General features: G+C 45.4%; 1 protein-coding gene across 19 annotated transcripts in view; it reads left to right on the top strand.

Annotated features, from left to right (window-relative positions):
• ARPP21 (cAMP regulated phosphoprotein 21) overlaps window positions 1–20,520 on the top strand; it is a 239,183-nt gene that overhangs the window by 72,514 nt on the left and 146,149 nt on the right. For 7 of the 19 annotated variants that reach the window (XM_064169994.1, XM_064170002.1, XM_064170000.1 and 4 more), the window contains exon 1: window positions 15,145–15,416. The exons of 1 other annotated variant lie outside the window; for it this stretch is intronic. The gene's annotated coding sequence lies outside the window, so the exon portion shown is untranslated. Of the gene's footprint in view, window positions 1–13,065; window positions 13,258–13,676; window positions 13,782–13,891; window positions 13,978–14,039; window positions 14,129–14,293; window positions 14,500–14,783; window positions 15,022–15,144; window positions 15,417–20,520 lie in introns of those variants that run through there. 11 more of the 19 variants (XM_064169999.1, XM_064170006.1, XM_064170005.1 and 8 more) reach the window with 7 other exon arrangements.

The raw sequence follows: 20,520 nt of genomic DNA, 5'->3' as shown, positions 1-20,520 counted from the left end.
TAGCGTGGAACAACAAAATCAATTGCAAGAACAAGCTTCAGCAGATGACTCCCCACTGCCACTAATTACTTTTCATAGTGGCGTCTCACCTTTCTCTCTGCCCTGTCCTCAGGCTTATGAAGCACTTCCTCTGCCTCTGCGAGAGGCCTGGAGCACAGCCCTGTGAGGGGAGGCTGAGAGAGCTGGGGGTGTGCAGCCTGCAGCAGAGGAGGCTCAGGGCAGAGCTCATTGCTGGCTATAACTGCCTGAAGGGAGGCTGTAGCCAGGTGGGGTTGGTCTCTTCTGCCAGGCAAGCAGCAACAGAAGAAGGGGACACAGTTTCAAGTGGTGCCAGGGGAGGTCTAGGATGGATGTTAGGAAGGAGGAAGTTGTTGTCAGAGAGAGTGATTGGCATTGGAATGGGCTGCCCAGGGAGGTGGTGGAGTCGCCGTGCCTGGAGGTGTTCAAGCAAAGCCTGGCTGAGGCACTTAGTGCCATGGTCTGGTTGCTTGGCCAGGGCTGGGTGCTAGGTTGGACTTGGTGATCTTGGAGGTCTCTTCCAACCTGCTTGATTCTATGATTCTCTCCATCATTTACTTCTGTGAGCCGTGTAGCCCTCCCTGATACTGACAGAAGACACAAGACAGGGCGAAGGCTCCATGCCTCACCTGCTCATAGAAGCAGAGGATCACAGGGCTATGTAATAGAGTTGCAGATGTGAAGCCAGGCTCCCGTTTGTGCTGCCTTTCTCACTTTCAAATTGTCTAATGAGTCTTTTCTTCTTCGTAAGAAACTTGGAAGGCCTGGGCCTAAGTCCTCTTGGGGGGAGGGTGGCTGTATAAACACATTCATTATCTTAAACAGATAGAATTTCACAACGTAAATGTTACAATTAACAAAACTACTGTTGCAAGCTGCAGAGCACAGGATCACAGAATGTCAGGGGCTGGAAACAACCTCCAAAGCTCATCCAGTCCAATCTCCCCTGCCACAGCAGGCTCTCCTGCACTAGATCACACAGCAACACGTCCAGGCAGGTTCTGAACATCTCCAGAGAGGGAGACTCCACAACTCCCTGGGCAGCCTGTTCCAGGGTTATGTCACCTTCACAGGGAAAAAAATCCTCCTCATGTTTAAATGAAACTTCCTATGCCTCAGCTTCCACACATTGCCCCTTGTCCTGTCAACAGGCATCACCCAGCAGAGCCTGGCTCCATCATCCTGCCACTCACCCTGCACATTAATAAGGTCACCTCTCAGTCTCCTCCAAGCTAAAGAACCTCAGCTCCCTCATGCTCTCCTCCTAGGAGAATTGTTCAATTCCCTTAATCATCTTTGTGGCTCTCCACTGGACTCTCTCAAGCATAATGCCATATGTCACTGAAATGCATTTATCTTTTAATTGTCATATTAATCAGTTGGTCCTGTGGGCTGTACACTTATCACGAGTTTGGTCTGCATTAGGAATGGGCTATACAATTGTAACTGCAAACCCTCATGCCACTTACTAAACTGTGACTAATTTTACCTACTCTGACATTAGCATCAACCTTCTCTGGCTGTTTGAACATCTTTGTCTAAAGATTAGCTCAGCCACAGTCTTACGTTGGTGTCTTGCTCTGTGGTGTCTCATTGCTGGTGTTTAAGTGCTGCTGCTAATAGTCAAGCACACTGACACAGTCAAGGACTGCACTTTAGAGCCCAATTATTTCTGGGTAACATTGGAAAATGATGAATGTGTCTAAAGAGAGAAACTCTTTTATATGGAAAGAATCAAGATTAACAGCTACTGTGGTTTGTTGTTCATTGCATTTTAAGGAAGATTATCCTCAACATAAATCATCCACAGAGATCAGGGTCATGGTCCCATCTTTCAAGAGCTTATAGGATGGCTCTTACCCTGTTCAGAGGACTTAGTGTGCATGCATTCAATTGACTTGCAACAGGATTGTTTGGCAAGTTCTTGATGGGCATGTAAATGTGACCTGGGTAGCATAATCTGGCTCCATATGAAACGTCAGGAGGCTCTAAACATAAACCACATACCAATATATACACCCTGGAGTCATCTTAGTTCAGTGCTCTTGACCCTAGAGTCAGCAACAAAAGATGAACAACTGCAATAGCCACAGACAGCAGTTGAATCTCGAGGAAAACAGATTTGGGGAGCACTCTATCTATTTACAGAGAGCAGTTATACAATATCTAAGGGCAAACTGTGAGTCCCTGAATCACATATTGATTAAAGTGAGAATAGCACAGAAGTTGCCATTTATTATTATTTGTTTTGAATGCCAAGCAAAGGAACTTTATTAGGATCAGAAAAGTAATGTTATTCTGAGATCTACTTTCTCTCTCTAACTCATTTTCTTCTACTTCTTTCCATTTCTGTTATATCTTAAGTTTCTGCCAAGAGCCTGCCTGCCCTCTAAAGCCTGGCTTCTAGCTGTGGATTTAAAGAAATAATAGAAGTGTTTCATACTTTTTGCCTCCTAATAACTTTTTGCAGGATGCACACAGCATGCAAGTCAACATGAAAGAGTTATGGAAGGGCTGATTTTCAATTCCTCCAAGTTCTGGTTTTGTTTTAAAAGAAGCTACAGAACATTCTCTGATGTTAGAGAATTTCATCATTCAGATGACTGAAATGCTGATGAGCAGCAGCCTTGGGATAAGATCTTAACTGAAGATAGCAGGATGATCATACAGTTTACTCTGTGGCCCTTGCATCAGATGTTGAATGTTTTTTGAGTCCTTTGCTCTGTAGGAGCACATAGTTGCCACACTCAGCAAGAGGTGTTCAAAAGGAGACTGAAATTACAGTCTCTCAGAATTTTCCCAAGGCTGAAGCTGTGCTAGGTCGTTGTGTTGTACTGAACTTTTCACAAGTGCAGAGCCCTGCACCTGGGGAGGAATCATAAACTGCACCAGTACAGCTTGGGAGCTGATCTGCTGGAGAGCAGCCCTGGGGAGAGGGATCTGCAAGTCCTGGTGGATAACAAGTTAACTATGGGACAGCCACGAGCCCTTGTGGTCAAGAAGGCCAGTGGGGACTTGGGATGTATTAAGAAGAATATGTCCAGCAGATGAAGGGAGGTTCTCCATCCTCTCTACTCTACCTTGGTGAGACCTCATCTTGGGTACTACATTCAGTTTTGGGCTCCCCAGTTTAAGAGGCACAGGGATCTGCTGGAGGGAGTCCAGCAGAGGGCTATGAGGATGATTAGGGGACTGGAGGCTCCTTATGAGGAGAGGCTGACAGATCTGGGACCTTTCTTCTGGAGAAGACTGAGAGGGGATTTAATCAATGTTTATAACTATCTGAGGGCTGTGGGTCAGGAGTAGGGGGACAGGCTCTGCTCACTTGCTCCCTGGGATAGGACAAGGAGCAATGGATGGAAGCTGCAGCACAGGAGGTTCCAGCTCAACACAAGGGGGAACTTCTTTACTGTAAGGGTCCCAGAGCACTGGAAGAGGCTCCCCAGAGAGGCTGTGGAGTCTCCTTCTCTGGAGACTTTCAAGGCCTGTCTGGATGTGTTCCTGTGTGACCTGAGCTAGATTGTGTGGTCCTGCTCTTGCAGGGGTGGTTGGACTTGATGATCTCCTTGGGTCCTTTCTAACCCCTAATACCTTGTGATCCTGTGAATTATTTCCTGTAGCATCTCTTCAGGGTATTCCATGACACTGGGAACTGATTAGAAATGTAAAGCCTACATCATTGAAAGGAAAACAAAGTGAGTTTGAAAGGGAATACACTTTTGCCACAACAAAGTAAAACTCCTTATCTGATCCAGCAGCAGGAGTTAATATAAAAGTAACACAGAAGTCTCTGGAAAATGAATCTTCATCTTGCTAGATGTCCTATAATTGGTTTATGAGGGAATATGTCACTCGTAGCTTGCTGTCCATAGATTCAGTCATGACAGGATGTGCTTTTGTCCCACTTTGGCCTATATCCCTATTTGGAATACATATTTATTTGCATAGATATTGGAGAGGCATTACAGGGAACTTCCCTTGCAATGGCAGGAAAGAACTTTTTCCTATGCAGAGGTTCCCTGTAATCTTAAGGTCGACTTTACTAGCCAGCAAATGGGGCAAGGGTAGCCACAGATTTTACTTAGCCCATTTTTTCCCTCCCATGACTGTCAACAATTTACAATTGGCTGCGGGAATCCAATTTCTGTTGGCAGCAGAGTCACTGAGACACATAGAGCAGACTGCAGCCTGTACCAGTGCCTCAGCACCGTGCTCTTGATCCTCATAGCTGGGGCCCTTCAGTGCCCCCACAATGTCTTTCAAAGTCTTCTAGGCTTATTGTATTACCTTTTGTCAGTCCAGGGTGCAGTAATTTATATATGTCATGACTGCCCTTCATCTGGTGTGGTGCAACCTTGGGCTTTTTTGTTTTCTCTTCTCTACCAGTGGAGGAGTCCAATATTTTGAATAATTAAAACCACATAAATAGTTGATCTGGGTGATGGAGCATGCAACACTAAGATGTCTTATGTAAAAGCCACATATATATATATATATATATTTAACTTGCACCCTCTCATTTGCTTGAACTAGATGAAAAAAACTGTTGTCATGAAAAATTAAAGAGGATAATAATAGGGCATTATTATCCTCTTTACTACATGCTGCTAATATAGAGAGATTTAGGTTTCTCCCGAGAAATGGGGTGATGTATATTTGTTTTCAGTTGAATTTGCATACTCCACTTTAAAGGGAAAGATAGTTTATTTATCTCTCTATTTGCTTTCAGGGAGGAGGGCAGAAAAAGTTCCATGCTTCCCCCCCCCCCCCCTTTTGCTGCATCACTGCAGGAGAGCCCTGTATTGCACATCAGAAAGAGACTGGGGGAAGCTGGGTAATTAATCATGAGCTTTTATGTAATAGAAAGTTTAAAATTCATTAGCTTTATATCAGGGCGAGTGTTAGGAGGGAGAACACGTTGTGAATGAGAGGGAGAGCCTTATAATTAAGGAAGTGTGTAAATAATAATGAAAGTCATTAGTGCCATTCAGTTTGCAAGAACGTCATAATGTAATTGGAGCATTAAAGCGAGATTGGCAATGACAAACATTAACGATACAAAAGAGGGGAAATGTGGTTAGCTTCACTCTGACAGATAATGTCAGCTTTCTCACGAGGCCCAGATGGTGCACAGGAAAATGTTATGAACAGTTCCATTTGAATATTTTCACGATGTGGTGTTTGGGAATACAATGTCGCAAGCACACAATGAGATCTGTGAGCCAGTAGAGCCTTGCAGAGCGGAGACCAACGCGGAGCGACCCTAGCCATGGGTAGGGAAAGTGCTGCTGCTGATGTGAAGCTGTAGTTGCAATCAGGGTGAGGTGCAAGGTGGCACAGCAGCGCGATGCTGTTTTCTGTCTGTCTCTCACTGGATATGCACTTTGAAGCTTACCTTCCTTACACACACACAAAAAAAAGAGAGAGGGGGAGGGAGAGAAGGAAGAAAATCATTTAACAATTATGCAGGAAATTATATGATGCTAAAATTGTACTGTGTTCTGCTCTTTCAATGAAGGGACTTTCTACAGTATTGTGCATTGCAAAGGCTATAATTTTAGGGAGTGAAAAAATGTAGATTCCACACAAAGGGAAATTTAAATATGTCTAGTGGGTAGGGCAATGTGAAACAAAAAGAAGGCAGCTGGGGGAAATTTTGGAGGAACTCTTATTATTTTAAGGGCAGCAACTGAGAAATAACTATGCTTAAATCTCCAAGACCTGAAAGGTCCAGGACCTCACAGCGCTGGAAGCTCTAGTATCTTTCTTTGTGCTCTGCCCCTGAAGCACAACTTGGTGTGATTTCATAGTGCCCTCATCACTTCGGGTTGAGCAAACCTCATTTTTCCATAAGCAGTCACCCATTGTTTACTGTCTCTTTTCTCCAGCCCAGCAGCCAACACAAAGTGTTCAAAAGAAACACTGCAAATTGCTAAATTGATGCTAATCAAAGTTATATTCTGCTGAGAGTCTTAGGAAATGAGCAGCGGTGCCAAACGAGTGAGAGCGAAGAGGTGAGGGTGTGCTGGCTCTGCTCACATGTAAGAAGCCTGTGTTGAGGGTGTAATGGCAGCACAGTGCCCTAGCAACTCCACTGGGCCAGTGCAGCACAGCAATCCCCGTATAAATTATTGCCTCAGTAGGATTTTAACCCGTAGATGTGGTGATATGGTTCAGGTGAACCCTGTAGAGTAGGGACATAGGTTGCACGTGGTGAGCCTGAGAGTCTTTTCCAACCTGAATCTTTCTGTGAGTCTGTGATGCTTGTAAAACCTCTAAGACTCCCCAGTTGCGTGGGAAAGGCTACACATTGCCAGCTGTATCAATACTGACAGATCTTGAGAGTATTTGCAAGTGACACATGGCACTGTAGAGATGCTGTTACTGTTTAACTCTTTGGGTAGGACACAGAATAACAGCATCACACAATGTCAGGGGCTGGAAAGGACCTCAAAAGCTCATCCAGTCCAACCCTGCTGCCAGAGAAGGATCACCTAAACCAGATCACACAGCAACATGTCCAGGTGGGTTTTGAATGTCTCCACCTTCTCTAGGTTTTCATAGGGCATCTGATCTACATGGTGGCACTGCTGATTTAACAGCCATTGCATTGGGTTGCATCTGCATGCCCTGACAGGAGCACAGATAGTTGCACAGATTATCAAGGCCCAGAGTCCTCATTACTTGAAGTAAATCACTGAACTCAAGTACTTCACAGTCTGTATGATGGGTCTTTTTCTACTCACAGCTGAGATTATGGTCTTCTCTAAAATTTACTGCCGTTGCTTTTGAGCGTTAAACCAAACCTAAAACTTCATAAGCCTGTTTTACTGCTGTTATTAATATTGCTTTGGAAGGATTTCTGGAAGGTTCATAGGAATTCCTCTTGAGATTCCTTTTGTTTTCTTTTTGCCCTTCAGTATCGTTTCCTGGATCCCCTTCCTCGTGCATCCCTAGTCCCCCAAATTCCTTCCCACCAGGGCACCTTAAGGGCAGATGTAGGTCTAATGGTGATTTCGAAGTGAGAGAGGTACCACGAACCAAAGCCTGTGTCACCTCCATCTTAATGTGGCAGCTGAAGACTGTCACCAAAGCTTGTCTGCTCTCTGTGTGCAGGGAGCAATGCTGTGCTTTTATACTTTGCTTTAGACAAAGGGCTGCAATTAAGACTTTTGTCGGTAAGACCTTAACAGGAAACTGCTTTGTGCTAGCAAAGTTGTTTGCGATTCTCACAGCTCCTATGCTGAGGACTGTAACTACCCTCCTGCAGATGCTATGTTTGTCATATGTCTCCTTAGAGCCACTCGTACTTAAGAGTTCAGGAACTGCTTGGCTCACAGGTGACCCTGAGCTGTTGGATTATTAAAGCTCATAAATCCTATTGAAAGACTTAGGAATTTCCTCAGCCTGATTTTTTCCCTACAGTACTCTAATATGTGAAAGTAGTGCACATTCCCCACAATGAATCACAGATCTCAGGATAATCAACTCACTGTATTCCCCCTCCTCCTCCTCTTCTGACTATTTTCTCCCTGACCCGTCACAGGATGTCAGGGGTTGGAAGGGTCCCAAAGAGATAATCGAGTCCAACCCCTCTGCCAGAGCAGGACTATCTGAACACCACAGCTCACAATGTTCTTGCTGACTCTGTTTAATGCTCTTTCTCTTATTCACCACTGCTTGCTTTATCTCCTTGCCCTATCTTATAAAACAGTACTGTGAAGTCTGGTTCCTCCGTCAGAGATGTGCTTCCGTCCAGAGCAACTAAGAGTTGCCTGCTGCTTGAACTTCTCCATCTGTCTTAGCTCTTTGGCTGTAGTCTGCAGTACAACAGAGTCAGAAGGATATCAGGCTGAGCCCTCTGTGTGGCCTCTGTCTTACTTTGCAACATCTTTTTTTGGGCTGCCAGCCACCCTTTTACCCCATGAAACAGTTCACTGTCCCTTCAGTCTTGTAACCTGAAAGTCTCCTAATCCTCCTGCCCAGAAATATAAATTAAGGAAAAGGCTACAACAGGAGGGACTGTTTGCACCAGTGCTAGAGTTCAAACTCTTGCTCATCTGCATTTGAGAGTGACAATCAGGCAGGAGCTACAGTTTCTGATCTTAAGGGGATTCAGAGAACTTTAGTTGTTTTTCTTCCTATGGGATGAGGAACTCCACATTGGAATATCCTTTTCAAGATACACAGATATGGCACATCAAACACTTTGGGATTTCTAAAAGAAACTAAGAGGGGATTTGAAATGTCAAACAGAAAGAAACGGTGCTTTGCTTTTAGTGGGGGGAAAAATATCTTCCTTAGCCCCTGTAGCAAGAGATTATGTTTTTAAAGGGTTGTTATTGATCTTCCTCCAAAGACAGAGTTTCAGATTTAGGTACCTGATCTTAATCCTAATCAACTCCATTGCAAATTTCTCACTGACTTCAGTGGGAAAAGGATAAAGCTTCAAGATTTTAATATCAAATCTGAGTTAACAGTGTAGAATAGAATCAGTCAAGGTTGGAAGGGACCACAAGGATCGTCTAGTTCCAACCCCCCTGCCATCCCAGGGCCACCCTACCCTAGATCAGGCTGGCTACAGCCCCATCCAGCCTGGCCTTAAACACCTCCAGGGACAGAGCCTCAACCACCTCCCTGGGCAACCCATTTCAAGCTCTCACCACTCTCATGCTGAACAACTTCCTCCTCACATCCAGGCTGAACCTACCCTCCTCCAGCGTTGCTGTATAAGCTGTAAGCAAAGTGCTTGGTTAATTTTGCTTTGCCTGTGATGTAGTAGCTGGAATAAATACTTCATCTCTCCCTGAGAAATGTTTGAAACTTGGAGCTACACTTCTATATTGTAAAAATGCCGTGTGAAAAGTGCAGCATTTTTAAGTCCATTTGCAAATTCTGCCTGATTGATTTGTTTGCAACCTGTAGGACATCAAAAAAAGGGGAGAAAAAAATAAACCGACAAACAAAAGACAACCTAAGAATGATCTCTTTTATGGAAGTTTATGATAAAACACATCAGCAGTTCTCTTGTACTGCTGTTGTGCCTCAATGTGTATCACTCCATAATTCCAAAACACAATAGACTTTGTATGCTGGCTTTGTTTCACTGGAATAAATGAGGAGGGGCAGAAGAAATGTGCAACCTGATACGTGAGCTTCTATTAATGGATTGAGTAACATTGTATGACAGTGTTACTGTGACAGGGACCTCTGCTGATGGCAGACCTCCAGGAAATGGAGAGGGACTTTTTAGGGTGTCAGGTAGTGATAGCACTAGGGGTGATGGATTCAAGGTAGAGGAGGGGAAGTTTAGATCAGATGTTAGGAAAAGGTTCTTCACCATAAGGGTAGTGAGACACTGGAACAGGTTGCCCAAAGAGGTGATGGAAACTCCATGCATGGAAGATTTAAGGCCAGGCTAAATATGACTTTGGGCAACCTGATCTGGTAGAAAGTGTCCCTGTCTTGAAGTAGAAAATATGCAACTGTGACCTACCTTTATACAGAAGAGTAAAATTATCTGCCCTGTGCCTGTGGGAAGGGGAGTTTAACAGCCACAACCCAGCTCACAGGGAGGTGGTGGAAGCCCCATCCCTGGAGGTTTTTAAGGGGTACCCTCCACTAGATCAGGTTGCCCAGAGCCCCATCCAGTCTAGCCTTAAAAACCAAGAGGGTTGGAACCTGAGGATCTTTGGGGTCCCTTCCAACCCTGACAGTTCTGTGATTCTGTGACTGTAACATTTCCAACCTGATGTTGGTTTGTGAGTGTCACTAAGGTTTTCTTGAGTTTGAAGTGAAAATTGAGAGGACAAAGTGTGCATGCAATGAACAAGTCTGCTGTTATGCTTTGAAAATACCTGGAGCTGAAGTGTTTGGTGTTGACTCTTGGAATGTTGTGTACGTACAGGGGATGTACCCTTCACTGCTGTAGGGTGTTCCTACTGCACAAGGGCACTTTGCAAGACCAGAGTCCTAAAAAGCATGCACTCAGGGATTAATTAGATGCTTTCTCAAAGAAAGATTTTAGAGAAGTTGGTCTTGTGTCTTTTTTCTTTTGCTTGCCCCTGAAGTTTGGCTATGAAACACACAGGGAAAAGGTGACAGAGTTTATCAAATCCTGGCTCTGCTCAAACACGCAGCTTCTGCTGACTTCCATAAGGCTTAAACAGAGTCATCCCTCTGCATGTTTACAAACTGGCACAGGCAGCAGCAAACCATTGTCATGGTTCCTCACCTCTTAGATATGATTGTGCAATGATTGTGATTTTTCGTTCTTCAAAGAAAAGTCCTGAAGAGGGAATGTAGGATGCATATTCTGTTAGATTCATATCTGACTCTTAGAAGGGCTGAAGTGACTTCTCAACAAAGGCAGGCAATTTCACCCCTTTCTCACATGCTGTGTTTGATGCTGCTCACCATTCTGAGTGGAAAAAACAGCTTGCATGATACCGGGCTGATGCTTTTCCTTTTTTCTCTTATTTTCTTTGCTGTTGCTATAGCTGGCAGCTTTCAGCATTTGGTAATTTGCCCATAGTACACCCTGCCATGCAGGAGAGAGTGGATTGACCTGCCAGGACTACAGCTTGGATGAATTTTCATCTACTTACAGGTCTAACATGCACCTTTGGCACTTCCCGCTCTGAAGACACTCCAGTATTCTGATGGTGGGAGACAAGTTGTGCACATGTGGTTGCTTTATGTGTTCACTGTGTCTAGTGATTGGAGTAAGGTTCTGAAACATTCAGCCCCCTTCCCCCTTTTCCTACTCAGCTAGGTGAATTGCAGGCCATCTATGGAAGGCATGAGTGAGCAGTGCTGATTCTGATCAGCAGTATCCTGATTCTGAGCAGGAGTATCCTGATTCTCTGCTTTAGCTGGGCACCCTGGTTGGGACGGAAGGGGTGGTGATGTGTATCAGTCAAGTGAGGTCCTCTGCTTCGCAGAGCATGCTCAAAACAGATTTTATAGCCATTTTAGGAGATGAACACAGTGGTGATGGCTGAAAGAAACACTTCAAAAGCAAAGAACTGGTCCTTGCCAGGTTGCCAGCTGTAGCACTTTTCAGCACAGTGCCATTTATAACATTTCTGCCAGCCTTTCTGTTTCCTTGCAACCTGCAGCACATAGTATGGGGATATGTTAAATAATGAAATCAAAAGTAGATGGAGCCACACGCAGCTACCCTAGGAGCAAGCCCCATCAGTACGTGTGTTAGCAGAGTAGGTTTTGGTGTGCTGGCTGCATGCTGCTGATCACCTGCGGCATGCACCAGGAGCCTGCTAATGCATACTCTGTTGTGGTTCATTGCTCTCTGTATTCTTCCGGTCAGATGCCAGTCAGCCATCCCTGGTAAAAACAGGTGTTTGCTTCTGAGGGGAAAGAAGGATTCCAGGCATGCCAGGATAATACCTACAGAAACAAATGTTTCTCCCCAGTCTTTGGTATATTTGTCTGTGTTTGAGCGGTACACAAATGCTGCTACGTTCATTAACTGTGCCCAACTGCCTTTTTTAACAAGGCCTTTCTGAAAGTGCAGGATGAAAGGAGTGCATTTGTAACTGTGCATGTTAAATAAGGATTGTCTGTCTGTGGGAGTTGGTTGTGTTTCTGTAGACAGAAGTGATCACTGTATTTCATAGGACCTTGTTGCTTTGTACTTATTGACTGTTTATTTTTCATCTATAGGATTACTAATTGCAGCTAGTACCAAACGCTTCTGTCTCCTTTCAGGTTATTGTAGTAAAGGGCATTGTACCAGATGCATGGTTATTCACAGAGCATGCATTTCCAGCAGCTGAATTGCTGGATCTGCTCTAAATGATCTATGGCAATTACATTTGGCGTTGTACAGCTATAATTTTACTGCATATTAATAGCCACCTAGCAAAGAGCTAAATGCCCTTTTCTCGGCTGGGTGCAGAATGAATGCCTGGATGTACTCAATTGGGTAAAACGAGGCTCGGATTTTAAATGGATAGCAGGGGTTTTATGTATTGGAAACGCGTGTGCTGGTGAAATGTCCGTTTCCCTCTGCCTTGATGGCGCGCAGCGAGACTCCTGGAGAAATATCATCAAGCCAGATCCTAGATGGAGACATGCTGGGCAGGGGAAGGGGAGGGGGAAGGGAATCATGTGCCCCATTTAAAGTGGCTCATCTGCTACCACCCAGAATCTGCTGCAGTCTTTTTTATTTTTACCCCTTTCAGCAGCTCTGCTGCTCGGTGTGGATGCTGTCAGGTTTCACAAGCAACAAGAATAATTAAACCCACCTTCCCCAGACCTTCCCTAAAGATGTCTGGAGTCAAGAGCCCATTTCTTCCCTCTTTTGGTGGAGCATCGGGGGCGACGAGTGGGTGGAAGCAAATAACAAGGAATCAGAGGAGATTAACGAGCTTTCTCCTTATTAGCGCTGCGCGGTCCTTTGTCTCTGCTCCCGGCTGGGGATGGGCTGACGGGAAGGGCTTGGGCGAGCGGGGGGGCCGTGTGACTGGAGGGGCCGGCGTGCGAGAAGGACGGACAGACAGACATACCCGCCCCACTCACAGACACATGCAGCGCCCGGACGGGCAGCTGCTCGACCCTGCCCGGACGCCGGGTGCCAGGGTGGGGTAAGGGGCGGGGGGTGATGGGCGCCCACTATGGCGACGGCCTCGGCCCTTGTGAAGTGGCCGAGTCAGTGAGGGCCGGAGCGGCGGCGGCGCTGAGCGCAGCGAGCGCGGAACCGGCGAGGAGCGACACGGAGCGCGCCGCTGTCTCCGGTCCGAGGCGCACCACGCTGCGTGGGCGGGGAGAGAGAGAGAAAGGCAGAGGGAGAGACTGGCAGACAGTACAGCCAGGGAGCGCGGTAGATAAAGGACAGAGGACGGGCGGAGAGAAGCGAGAGGGCACCCAGGCGGGCACCGAGAGAGATCCGGGCAGAGGCAGAGAGAACAGGCAGCGACAGAGAGGACAGGGCAAGGCGACGGCAGCCCGGCGGCGGACCGAAGCCCCCGAGGCGGGTCGGGCGGCGCCGCGGCGGCCACCGCGCCCGGCCGGCCCCGCGGCGCGGCGGCGGATCTCCTCCCGCGGAGGAGGCGGAGGCGGAGGAAGATACCATGTCTTTGAGGAAGACAGGCACTGTACTGTAACAGCAGCGTTATCCGCGGCCAAATAAACAAACCAGCCAACCAAAAATACCAAACAAACAAAAAATAACCCGAGCCACCAAGACGCTGGGGGCAGATCCCGTTTTCAGGCAAGGTAAAAAACAAACCCGGAACAACAAAAAAACCAAAAAACAACCAAAACAAAGCCAAAAAAGCCAAAGCAGAATTCGTAGACATTTGTGTGGCGTGATGTTCTTTGTTGTTGCGATTTTCACCCCCTCCTTTTTCTCCCCCCCCCCTCCCCTTTTTTTTCCCTCTCCTTCCAGCATGTGTTTTCTGTCATTTTGTTGGAGTAATTCCCCCCCCTCCCTTCCCCCTTTTCCTCCCCCCCCCCCCAATGATCTTTTAATTTTCGAGGTCAGGGCGGCTTGAGCATGTGGAGCGGAGGGAGAGGGAAATAGGAGCTGTGCATGGAGCTGGGGCTTGCGTTTGTTACACGCGATGTGCAATTATTTATAGCAACTGCAGGATTCCGGCTCTAGGATGTGGTATTTAGCAGAGGGGGAGGGAGAAGAAGAAGGGAAGAGGGGCAGTGGAGAGGGGCAGGATGACACCGGTGCTAGAGCCGGCGCCTCGCACGGGCTCTGGGAGCGGCAGGGGAGAGGTGGTGACAGCCAGGTACGGAGGGAAGGGCTCTCTGTGCGGATCTCGGTGGGGCCGGGCCGCCCCCGCGGAGGGAGGGCGGCGGTGGCGGCTCCGCCAAGTTCGCGCCGTCAGCCGGTCGTTCCTACAGGCGCTTCTGTCGGGAGCGGCGGCGGGGCGGCCTCCCTCCCCCGGCGCTCGGCGTGGCGGAGGGTCGGGCTCGGCGCCGGAGGTGAGGTGAAGTGGCCGCAGCTGAGTGCGAGGGCAACGCGGTGCCCTCCTCGCCTCGGAGGGTGGCAGCGAGCTGAGGCTGGGCAGAGGAGCGCCAGGGAGGGGAGCTGCGGGAGGAGAGTTGCCTCCTCCCAGCGGGCTCGGCACCGGAGGTGAGGTGGCCGGAGCCAGGTCCGAGCGCGGCGCGGTGCCCTTCTCGTTTCGGAGCCGGGCAGTGGGCTGAGGCTGGGCAGGCGAGCGCCAGGGAGTGGAGCTGCGGACGTAAATCTCCCTCCCTCCTCCCAGCGGTCCTTTTAGATAAAATATATCAAACTGCAAAAAAACTTCCAACTTTTACTCGTTGATTTGTGAACGACAGCCAGGGATACGCTTTAAAAGGAGGGAAAGCGGGGCTTGTGTGGTTGGTATTGTTCTCACGGGTAGCGATCTGCGGTAACAGAGGCACTTGGTGCTTCCTCGGCATCTCTTTCTTTGCATGCGGTGAAGGAGGCTCGCAGCCCAGGAGTTACCGTCATGTCGTTAGGTACCCTAGCAGGCTGTTTTCATCCCAAAATAGTTCATGTTACTCCGCTTATTGTAATTCTGCCTACTCGTATGTGCGTTTCAGCGATTCCGCTTGCTGGTCTAACCAAGTCCTGCTCATCCAGTGCAGCCATTGCGCAGTCTGGTTTAATTGTGGTGGTGGTTTGTTGTTGTTGTTTGGTTGTTGTTGGCTTTTTGTTTGTTTGGATTTTTTTTTCGCGTTCATTTACTGTTTCAGCGAGGGACACACACACACGCTCCAGTTTGGGGTGCTTTTTTCCCATGCTAGGTGTGTCTGCGGCTCGCTCCCCCTCCTGCCCCTGCGCTTCCAGGTGTGTGCGGTTTGGCTTGAGCTGCTCCCGCTGCCGTGTGTGATATTACTGTGCGTGTGCTCTGAGGGGAGACAAAGGCGTTAGAGAGCAGCACAAGTGTTCTGGATCACCTGTTTGACTTCTCTACCATCGCGCTGAGCACGATGCATGCCCGGGTGTGCGTCCTTCTAAATGGCATATGTAAATTCTAGGCAAGTACAAAGCAATTGAAGATGAGGGTGATGGGGAGGGGAGTGAAAAAAAAATTCCTCTGAACTGACCTGCAACTTTTTCAGTCACATAATTTAACCGCACACTGATTTTTGTTTTAGCAGTCTTCGTCACGGATCGAGGCAAGTTTGTGTGCACAATTAGGCTTGCAAATTGCAAATCTCGCACTGACTTTGCCTCTCAGTTCCCAGCTGGGCATGGTTACCTTGAGAGCTGTGGTATCAGCACTGTCAGAGCATGCTCCAGTGGGGAGATCGGGTGTGTTCTATTTTTAATACTATTTAATGAAGATGCTTCTCACTCTGCAATATACGAAGCATAATGGAAGAGCAGAGCGATGATTGGTTATGGATACTGGAAAAGGAAAAATGCAAAGGTAAAGATGGGAATCCCTTGAATCTTTCTATTATGTTAATAAAAGAAAACACAGCTGTGCAGGAAGGTGGTCGATTAGCTGGCTTTAAGTCGAACTGTTTTGTGGCGTGTAAGATGGTTTTGTTTTTAGTTCTTCTTAAAAGTTGTATCGAAACAAACTGTAGCTAGGAAATGGTTGCTGCTGATAAATCATTGTATGAGGTTTTGCTGAAGTTGAAGAAGACTTCACCATCTTAACTCTTTTTTTAATACTGAAATGTCTTCAGTGGAGTAGTGCTGAGGAGCATCTTAATGTTTATTCTTCCTTTGTGTTAAGCAGTTATTATGACTAACTCTTTATGTTCTTATTGGTAGCCTACTGAAGTAGGAGTTTTGAGTTTTCATTCCTTGCAGTTAAAAGTTGATATTGACAGTCATTGTTGCATGTACTGCTCGCGGAATGCAAGGAGTTGTAAACCTGGTGTGATACGTGTCTAGAGGAGAGTACCTGTAGATAACTACAGTGCATGCTGCTGCTCAAGATACGTGGAGGTACTTTTCCAAGAGTGCCTCGTTTAGTTTGTGTATTGATAGTCAGAAATACCAACTACTTGCAACAATCCATGCACTTGGCTTAATGCAGAGGAACGCGCCTTGATTAAAGATGTCTTCTGTAAAACAACTGTACTTTTCTCTGTTGTCTGCAGTTTTACAGGATGCTGGTCTGAGAAATGTCTGAGTACCCCTCCAGCTAAATCCTTTATCATACATTTCTTTCTTTCTGCTCTGTGCGAGTCTGTTTGACTGCCCCAGGGATAAGTGTGCAAGTGAGGGTTGCTCAGACCAGTGTTGCACTGCGTCGTAACCATAAAGGAAGAACTTACATAAGGACAACAGAGGAAACACAGGGAGATTTTTAACACAGATCCTGGGGAGAGGAGCAGAGAAGAGCACAACAGTCACTTTGAAACTTTATTCTATTGGAGCAAAACTGTGGGCCAAATCACGTTTTCCTGAGGGTGCTGCTTTTCCTGTGGGCTTTACTGGGGTTGTTTGCATGATTACAGTAAACTGGACTTGGGCTAACAAATCACTGTTCATAAGCAGGATTTTGGGGGGGTACACAAAGGAGACCTAGGAAGTTTTAAAATTTACTGCCCTCTTGGCTTCCTGCCAAGTTCTGATTTTAACAGCTAGCTTTAAACTTGCAGTGAATGGGGTGGAGAGGTGGAAGTGCTCTAATTCTAGGTTGGCTTATATTCTTGCCTTTCCTCTTGTAGACATGGCTGTGCCTGCAGTCAGTGGGAGCTTTAAATTTGGAAGTGTCTCCAGGGTTTGGTTCAATAGCTTCATCAGTGATAAGGATAGATGCAGGCACAAATCTTCAGCAGCTGTAAATTGATGTAGTTCCATTGGTTTTAAGAACAGTATAGATTTACAGCAGCTGCTGATACACCCCTCTGCTTGTGACATACAGGATCTCAAACTAGCATCGAGTGGTATTATCAAATTTGATGGCATGAATTTCAGAGTAGGAAAACACTTTTGGCAGATTGGCAAAGTCTCCCTTTCTGGGACTACTCACAAACGAGTGGCTTGATCCAGTGAGTGCTCCCAGCTCAATTTCTTTGCTCATTTGTAAAGAGAATTTGCAACTTCATGAGACTATTTAAAGGGACTGCTAGTTGTGTGAAGTAATCTCTTTTCAGAACCATCGTGAAGGATTGGCCGGTCGAGAACTAATGTAACTGCCATGCAATAAACTTGCGAAATCCGCTTGTCCCCTGCTCCTTCATTTATTAGGTTCCAAGCTCTGTATTAATGTTCTCAGCAGGTAGTAAGTCAAGCAGATGGGTCGTTTTTTCTTCTAGAAGATTGAGACATTCATCAAACAAGTATTACATGGCAGAGACTCTGTTATGTTCCAGTGGAGAGCGCTTGGCTCTGAAGACTTAAAGTACTGTCTGTGGACATCTTTGTGTCTTGTCTCTGTATATGATACGTGTGTTTCTAGGGTGCCTTCTGTTTTGATGCCAAACTGCAGTCCAGGTAAGTAGGATTTTCCCCATTTTGAGGCTGGGTGAATTGAATTGCAGATAAATCATGCAAACTGTGTGAGGTCACGCATCTAGTTTTTTGACAGTCATCAAACAAGACCTAATCCAGTCTCCAGCCTTGCGCAGGTCACCCATGGACAATGAAGCTCCCAGGTTAATAGTTGGGATTTTGTTTTGTTTCCTGATTTTCCCACCTCATACACAAAACTGTGTCTTTCAGAAACATGTAGATGTCAGTAAATTTACCTGTTTGTTTATAACGATTACAAATACCTCATTTTGGTCTAATTTACTTCTACGCCCTTCTAGCAAGGAAGTGCCTTCAGAGCAAGTTCAAGGAATGACTTAGGTTTGAACCTGTTGTGTCTCTTTTTTAAAGCTTTTAAAATGTGGCTATAAATGCAGCTAGACACATTGATTACTGTTCATAGACAGGATGTGTTTTTCTTGGGTTCTTGTTTTAAGGAGACCTAAACCCAAATCAGAGCAACTGCCCACAGTGGTTTGAATGAATACGCCAGTGTGTGCGCACACACAATTCATTAGCAAAATAAGAAGGGCATTACATTCTAATTACAATGCTTTGTTTTAATTGAGACTCACTTTTTTTTTGTGGAGCAACATTTATGATGTGTTCTTGCTCATCATTTGTCAGTGAAGGTCCAAACTGCTTAATGACTTAAGAGCTTGTAATTTTCTTAGATGCAGACTTAAACTCAGTGTGATTTAATACAATGTTTTTACAGTAGGTAAACTAAATGATACACTGCCAGTGAGCCTGTGTAAGAGTGCTGCCTTTTATAGAAGTCTCTTACATTTTTTTTAGCTTATCTTTGTTTATAAGACTAGGTAAATAGCCTTTATTAATACTTAATATCTGGTGTATGCTATCCAGAGCTACAAATTGCATTAACTCCGGGAGAAATATTGAAGCTTTGTGTCACTTGTAGGGCAGAAGCCCTGAGCAAATAAATGCTTTCATAACGTCCTGCTGCAGTTGCCCTCTTCCACCTGTTAATAATGTTGCCAATATTTACTCCTCTTTACTTTTTTTTTATCACTGGTGTGGTTTCCAAGCTTTCAGGTAATCCATCATAGGTACACTTCTTTATAGCTGCTTGGGAAAAAAGAGTTGCAGAAAAGATCTCCTTTCATTCAGATGTATTATTTTTTAATGGTATGATGAGATCTTTAAACCATTCCAGATTCCTAAATAAGTAATAAGCTGGCATATGAAAAATGTTGTATCACTTCTCACATTCTCCCCTTGCCCTTTTCTTTCTTTTTACCCTCTTACACCTAAATTCCCTGTTGCTGAGAGGAAGCGGTTGACTAAATATGGGGAGAAATACAGAGAAACAAGGCATAAACAAAAACATGTTACAGGAGTGAGTTTGTTTGTAAGGGCTGTTCCGATGAGGTAATTGCTACTGTGATAAATGTGGTGGAATATACTAAATTCTAGGCAGCCCACAGGTTTTTCTGTCAATATTGAAGAAGCTATGAAGTGTGAGAGAGTGATAATGTACAGCATGACTTAGCTGAAATGCAGAAGGCGTAGTTAGGCAGTGACAGCTGGGAATGTGGAATTTATGCTGTGGATATCCAATGACTTTCTGAAGCAGGGGGTTTGGAGTATTTTCTGTTCACTGGCAATACATGGAGGCAGTAACCACGTATGACCGCTCTCGGGCCAGACATGTTCACACAGCATATGTTGAAGTATGTAAGGTGAGCAGTGCCTTTTTCTAAGCCTAAGAAAATGTTCACAGAGAAACTGGGATGCTGTTACGCCACTTTCTTCATGTCAGATGTCCGCCACTGATCTTTTCAGGCCAAGAGTCACAGTTAACAAGAAGAGAAAGCAAAGTCCTGTAGAAAGTGTTCTTACTGTTTTCTAGTGTGTGTGTCTCATTTAGTCTTGGGCAATACTGCAGTTTGCTATGAGCTGTTTATACAGTGCCTGTGGTAAAATTCTAGAAGCTTAGTAGCATCCTCCAACTGATGAAACTGCCTTTTTGCTAAATGGGATGCCTTCAAGCTTTTCAAAGGAAAACTTAATATTTAAGTAAGCAGGACAGTGCTTAATAAAAATAAGCAACAATTAAACAACAAAAAAAGAGCCAGACACTGCCTTGCACACACCCCTTCCCCCACTGCTAAATTCTGTGTATTGCTCAGTGGTTTTCACTCTCTGCTCAAGCATAAACATCAAATATATCTGACTGGTCTACGTTCAGGTTTGTCCCAATTTTTATTGCCACGCAGCAGTGATTTTTAATATTTGTAATTTTCTTTTTTTTACTGGATTCATGAAATCAGCAGAGACAGTTTTAGGTTGCAAAAGTTGAATTCCATCATTAAAAGCATGCCTGAACAGCTAATAATTTGGTCACTGAAACAATACTTTTGCAGGGTGGGTATTTTTGTTTGCCTCATGACTTGAAGTCCCTCTGTGCCTTCAGCAGAGAAAGAATTGTGTACTTATTTTGTTACACTGTTAAGTAAGGGGGTCAGGTTGTGATGCTTTTCTTTGCAGAGAGTGCATGCATCTTGGTTTTGGAGCCTAGCAGAGCTTCTCGTGGTGAATTGCTTTATTTAGTGAAGAACGTTGCCACGATTTGTTCCTGAGCAAAGAGGGCTGGCAAAGCTTTTCAGCTGCATGAAGCTAATGCAGATCAACTGCAGTGATTAGAAGCATGTTATAAATTCAATTAATTTTTTACATTGTTAAATGCTCCATGCTAATTAATACTGAGTGCAATGGGAAGATTTATTGTGGAGCAGATTCTGGTGGTGATGCTCTCATGGGAAATAGGTGCAGCAGGAGGCACTTCTGGAGAAAATGCCCACTTTTGCTTTTGGGTGTTTGTGCCATTGAACTTAATTCAAAATGCTTTGCCTTCGGTGGCACAAATTGTGACTTGTGGTGGTTCAAAGTAAGCTTTAAGACTTTTCCATTTTCAAGTGACTGTTTCATTTCTAAATACATTGCCATTGGCATAACATTTAGAACAGTTTGAATGAGGTTGCTTAATGTATTATAAAAGTATTTGTCACGGACTCAGA

Source organism: Pogoniulus pusillus, chromosome 32 (assembly GCF_015220805.1).
Source record: "Pogoniulus pusillus isolate bPogPus1 chromosome 32, bPogPus1.pri, whole genome shotgun sequence".
Lineage (NCBI taxonomy): Eukaryota > Metazoa > Chordata > Aves > Piciformes > Lybiidae > Pogoniulus > Pogoniulus pusillus.
The sequence above is the reverse complement of the archived record's forward strand: the minus strand, read 5'-3'. Positions and strand labels throughout refer to the sequence as shown.